This window comes from Nycticebus coucang, chromosome 3 (assembly GCF_027406575.1).
Source record: "Nycticebus coucang isolate mNycCou1 chromosome 3, mNycCou1.pri, whole genome shotgun sequence".
Taxonomy (NCBI): Eukaryota; Metazoa; Chordata; class Mammalia; order Primates; family Lorisidae; genus Nycticebus; species Nycticebus coucang.
Genome location: NC_069782.1, coordinates 35203851 through 35209335, shown reverse-complemented (window position 1 = coordinate 35209335; position 5485 = coordinate 35203851).

Genomic DNA, 5485 nt, shown 5'->3' with positions numbered 1-5485 from the left:
TATTGCATGACTTACGTTCAGTGAAGAGCTAATAAATAGAATCTATAAAGAACTCAAAAATAAAAAGAACTCAAACAAATCAGGAAGAAAAAATAAAATAACTTCATTAAAATTTGGGCAAAATATATGGATAGAATCTTTTCAAAAAACATATTGGCATTAAACATATAAAATAGGCAGTAAACATATAAAAAAATGCTCAACTTGTATAATCATCAGGAAAGTGCAAATCGAACTAAACTGAGATATCACCTAACTCCAGTGAGAATGACTGGAGTTTATAAAAAAGTCCCAAAGCAAAAAAAAAAAAACAGTCCCAAAGCAACAGCTTCTGGTATGGATGTAGAAAGAAAAAAATTACACACTGCTGGTGGGATTTGCAAACTAGTACAACCTCTATGGAAAGAGTGTGGAGATTCCTGAAAGAATCTCCTACCATTTGATCCTGAAATCTCACTATTGGGTTTGTACCCAAAGAGGGAAAAAAAGCCATTTTATTGAAAAGACACTGCACTCAAATATTTATTGCAGCACAATTGACAATTGCAAAGATGTGAAATAACCTAAAGTGCCTATCAAATCATGAGTGAGTGGATTAATAAAATGTGGTATCTCAATACCATAGAGTACTACTCAGGCATAAAAAAGAACTAACACCTTTTGTAACAACCTGGATAGTACTGGAGACCATTCCCATAACTGGAGTATCACATGAATAGAAAAGCAAACACTACATGTAGTCACTATAAAATTGGAACTAATCAGTCCACATTGATGTAAAACTCAATGGAAATCAAATGGTTGTTGGGGGAGGGGGGGATGAGGAAAAGTCATACCTAGTGGGTGAGGTGCACTTTGTCTGGGTGATGGGCACACTTATATCTTTGACTCAAATAGTACAAATGTAATTCATGTAGCCAAAACATTTGTACCCCTGTAAAATTATGAAATTTAAAAAAATTAACGAACCAAATGAATTTAGAAAAAAAGCAATATTTTATGTTTCACGTCATAGCATAGACTAGAATCATAAACACAGACACTTGTCTTCAAAAAAGCCAAATTATTAATACTTAAAATTTCATCAATAAATCTAATGATAGATTCTCATAAGCAGTTTAAAGTAAAAGATATGAAGCATTTTTTGTTTTCTTAACAATATGAATTCTGACTTAAAAAATGCAGTAGGATTAGAAAACTATCTCTTGCTCTTCCCAAACAAATGAGTTTTTTTAATCCTGTATAATGAAATTAAAAAGATTAGAACTCTTGACCAGTTATCTATTCATAAATCATTATTTGTTTATATAAAAGTAGAGAACTTATAAATTATTTTAAATGATTGAATATTAATCCCATGTGTACTGATATTTTTGGTTTAGGAAAGTGTGATTTCATTACAAATAGCAAAATATTTTCCCAGCCGGTATTATTTAAAAAAATTATTAAGTTACTTAAATGTATTTTCTAACTAATGTTTATGAGCTAGATAAACATAATCTGACAAATCACTTAAACTCCACTGCCAAAATAGTACTCTTTTTGTAGATAACACAAAATACATTCATATATATATGTAAATACATGTTCTCAGTTAAAATAAATTCATATGGAAAACTGTGGTGACAAATTTCCATTCCTCATTTCAAATCCAAATGATCTGAGTTGGTTTGGCTTTTCCGAATTACTGTATTACCTGCTTTGTATGTCATACTTGTATGTTATACATGAATAACACTTTGATATATTTAGGGCAAAAAGTGGTTATATACATAAATAAAAGTTTAGGTAAATATGAACCTTCAAATTAGTTAAGACAGACATTAAATCTATGAATATTTTTTACTCTAAAGAGACAAAAACAGAAAATGTCATCGAATTTGTGGCAAAAACACTAAGCACTAAATAGGCACCTTGATAATTCAATGTTTATAATAATCTGTCCTTTTATAGTTCAAAAAATATTTGACCTGATTTTCAAAGTTAAGTGTACAAACAAGGCGAATGATGCAACTATAGCCATTTGATCTTTACAAAATATATGAAAGTAATTACCACTTTTACCCTGAAAATATATGTACCTATTATACATAGTATATAAATAAAAAATGAAATTAATTTAAAAACACAATACATTTTATCTCATTGCCAAATGAATGAGTGAGATATTCTGAACAACCATATCAAAGTGTTTTCCATTAATTCTGCACATCTATGCTTCATTGGAATACAGGGCATATAATATCTTTTGGGAGAAGTATTAATATCATGTAGCCCAATATACTAAATATTCATATTGATATAAATAGATGATTGAATAAATAAAAGGAGAATAATAGACAAATCTCCCATGCAAAAGATTTCTGAATAATGTATACAGATGCTCTTTCCTTATAAAGTTAGAGAATATCTCCCTACTCTTTAAGCACCGGTTTTACATAGCGCCCTCTTTCCATAGAGGAAAGGGCAGGGAATGTCCTCAAATGGAGAAACCTGGTAACCAGCACAACCTCCACCAGGTAATCAGTGTTGGCATCAATGACAACAAGTCTTTTTTTATAGTATGTACCCTTAATACAACACGATGAGAAGGGAACATTACCTCTGTGTTCTCGCTACCAAATCTCATAATCTCAGGCTAACCCTGAGAAAAACATCAGATGACCACAAGTGTGGGCTATTCTACAAAATACTGGTTAAATTGTCTTCAAGACTGTCAAGGTCACCAAAATAAAGATAGTCTGAGAGTCTACGGTGGCTAAGAAGATCCTGAGGAAACAAAATGTAATTTTACCACATTCATACCTGAATGGGATCCTGAAACACAGAAATGACTTTAGGTAAAAAACCAAGAAAATTCTAATAAAGTGTGGATTTTTATTAATAATGTATCAATCATGACTTACTAATTATGAAAAATTTGCCATATACTGATGTAAAATATTTCTAGGAGAAAACTGGGGTTCACAGTTCTTTGTATAAACTTTGCAAATGGTCTATAAATTTAAAATTAGTCTAAAATGTAATAATTAAAAAAAAAACAAAATTTGTTGAAGGACTGTAGAGATCATGCATATCAGTCCTGTCCTTTTCTTTATTTCCTCATTGGTTGTGTTGCCCAAAGTCATTGCCAGAAGATCTAAAACCAACATTTTTAGTGTAGTACTTATTTCATCATATCATAGTGTGCCTTTGTTACAATCTAGTGATATTAATATTAAAATATAAATAATTACATGAAATCCCTTTGTTAGACACTTCTAATACAATAAAGAAGGTAATACACGTAATAAAATAAAGAAGAAAATAGTAACTATTCTTTTAATATCTTAAAAATATTCAGTAAAATTTTAAAATCACCCAAATGAAAAAATATGTATATATACGTAAGACAAAACATGGTACAACACTTTTCTACTGAAGTGAGAATTCACAGCAGGGGTTTGGTAGTCACTAAATATACTGAGGAATGCCAAATCTGAAAAGTAAATGAAATTACTTTATCAAGATTACTGGATGTATCAAAGAGAGAAAGGAAGTTCATATCTGTTTCTCATCATCAGTTAAGAGAGGAGGCATTGTGTATTAGGGAAGTCTCATTCAAACTCTTAAAAAGAGTCATGGAAAACACACCAGGAACATAGAAACTATTCAATGGGTCTAGTTTGTTTACCGCCTGTTGAATTTAGTAAAATATGCTAGAGAACTAGACCCAACTTTTTCTAATAGTTCCTTTAGAAAGTCATCTTAAAGTTCCCAAATGTGAAAAGCTAATTCCTAGGAAGCTACACAGTAGATATGCCAGTGAAATTAGAATTATAGAATTTGTACATTATTCACTTTGAAGCACAGTTGGTTTAACAAAATATGCCAAATTTGGAATCACCACATCAATGTCAAAAAGTATGCAAAAAGGGGATTATCATCATATGTGTAGTTTATGCTCTCCAATTAGGCTATGAACACCATAGTCCTTCATACTGTGCATTTTAACTATGAATACACTGCCAGGAAGTCATTTAGAATGTTTTAGGACAATTATAGGAAGTTTTAATTATCACTCCAATCATTCGAAATTCAAATTTATAGCCAAAACTACACAGTCTACTCATTAGTTGCAATTGTCCAAAATATCCTATTTAATAAAATACTTTCAAGAATAACATCAAACTAAAAATAAATAAATAACTGGTGTAGCCATATCCATAATAAATAAACAGAAATGATAACTTATTCAAAATCCACCTTGCAGAGTTTTGCCAAATGTACATTGCTAATTTTTTTCACAAATGCATTAAAAGATCACAGTATTAAAACTATAAAATTATTTTTATAATTTTATTGAAACATATGGCAAATTCTGTTTTTTAAATAAGCATTATATTTTAGAATGCATATTTATATTTAAAAAAATTTAGATTTATAAAAATGTTGTGAAAAAAATTACTAAGATTCCTAGATACCCCTCATCCAAATTCCCTTTTATTAAAATCTTACATCAGTATGGTATATTTGCCACAAATCAAGAACTATTATTGATATATTATTAACAAAGTTCTATAATTTATTAATATTTTCTTTGTTTGTGACCCAATATTTCTTTCCTGTTCTAGGATCCCATCAGGATACTGCATGACTCATTTCCTTAGGCTCCTCTTGATGCCATAATTTCCCCAACTTTCCACGCTTTTGATGACCACAACAGTTTTGAGAAGCACTGGTCAGTTATTTTGTAGAATTTTCCTTAACTGAGATTTTGTCTAATTTTGTTTTTCTCATGAGTAAGCTGAGTGTATGGATTTTTTGATGAAGAAGTAAAGTGTTATTTTCATCCCATAATATCAAGAGTGAGTACGATAAGAATGGCTTATCACAGTCAACAGTTTCCTGGATCACAGGTCACAAAGGAATATTAGTCAAATTCTTCATGTAAAATGAATTTTTATCCCTTGCTACATTGTACTCTTTGAAATGAAGTCACTATTCACAGTTACTGTTCTTCACCTGCTTGAAGGTAAATTATTTTGAAACCTGTATACATAATTTGTCTTCTAGATTTCCTTGTTCAATTCTTAGTATCGGTATGAGCTCATGGGTATGTATCTTTTTTAAATTTCGGATTATAACCCAATACCACCCTCTGTTTGTTCTTCAAGTTGTTCCAGCTTTAGCTACTGGGAGCATTTCCAGTTGACTCCTTGGTCCCTTTGATGCGCACTCATCACCATGGTGGGGTTTTTGTTTACTTGATGTTTTTTTTTTTTTTTTAATTATTCCTTTCTGGTTTTTATTTCTTATTTTATGGAACCAAAAAAACACTCCAGACAATATTTTCTATTTCCTACTTTATGCCAGAACCAGCAATTTCTCCAAGGATTACTGTTTTCTTTTATTAGAGAATAGACACGGATGTGTTGGACAAAGGGATGAATCATGCTATACACCAGATGGAGCAGGATAGTGTGATGGGTCAAATATAATTTCT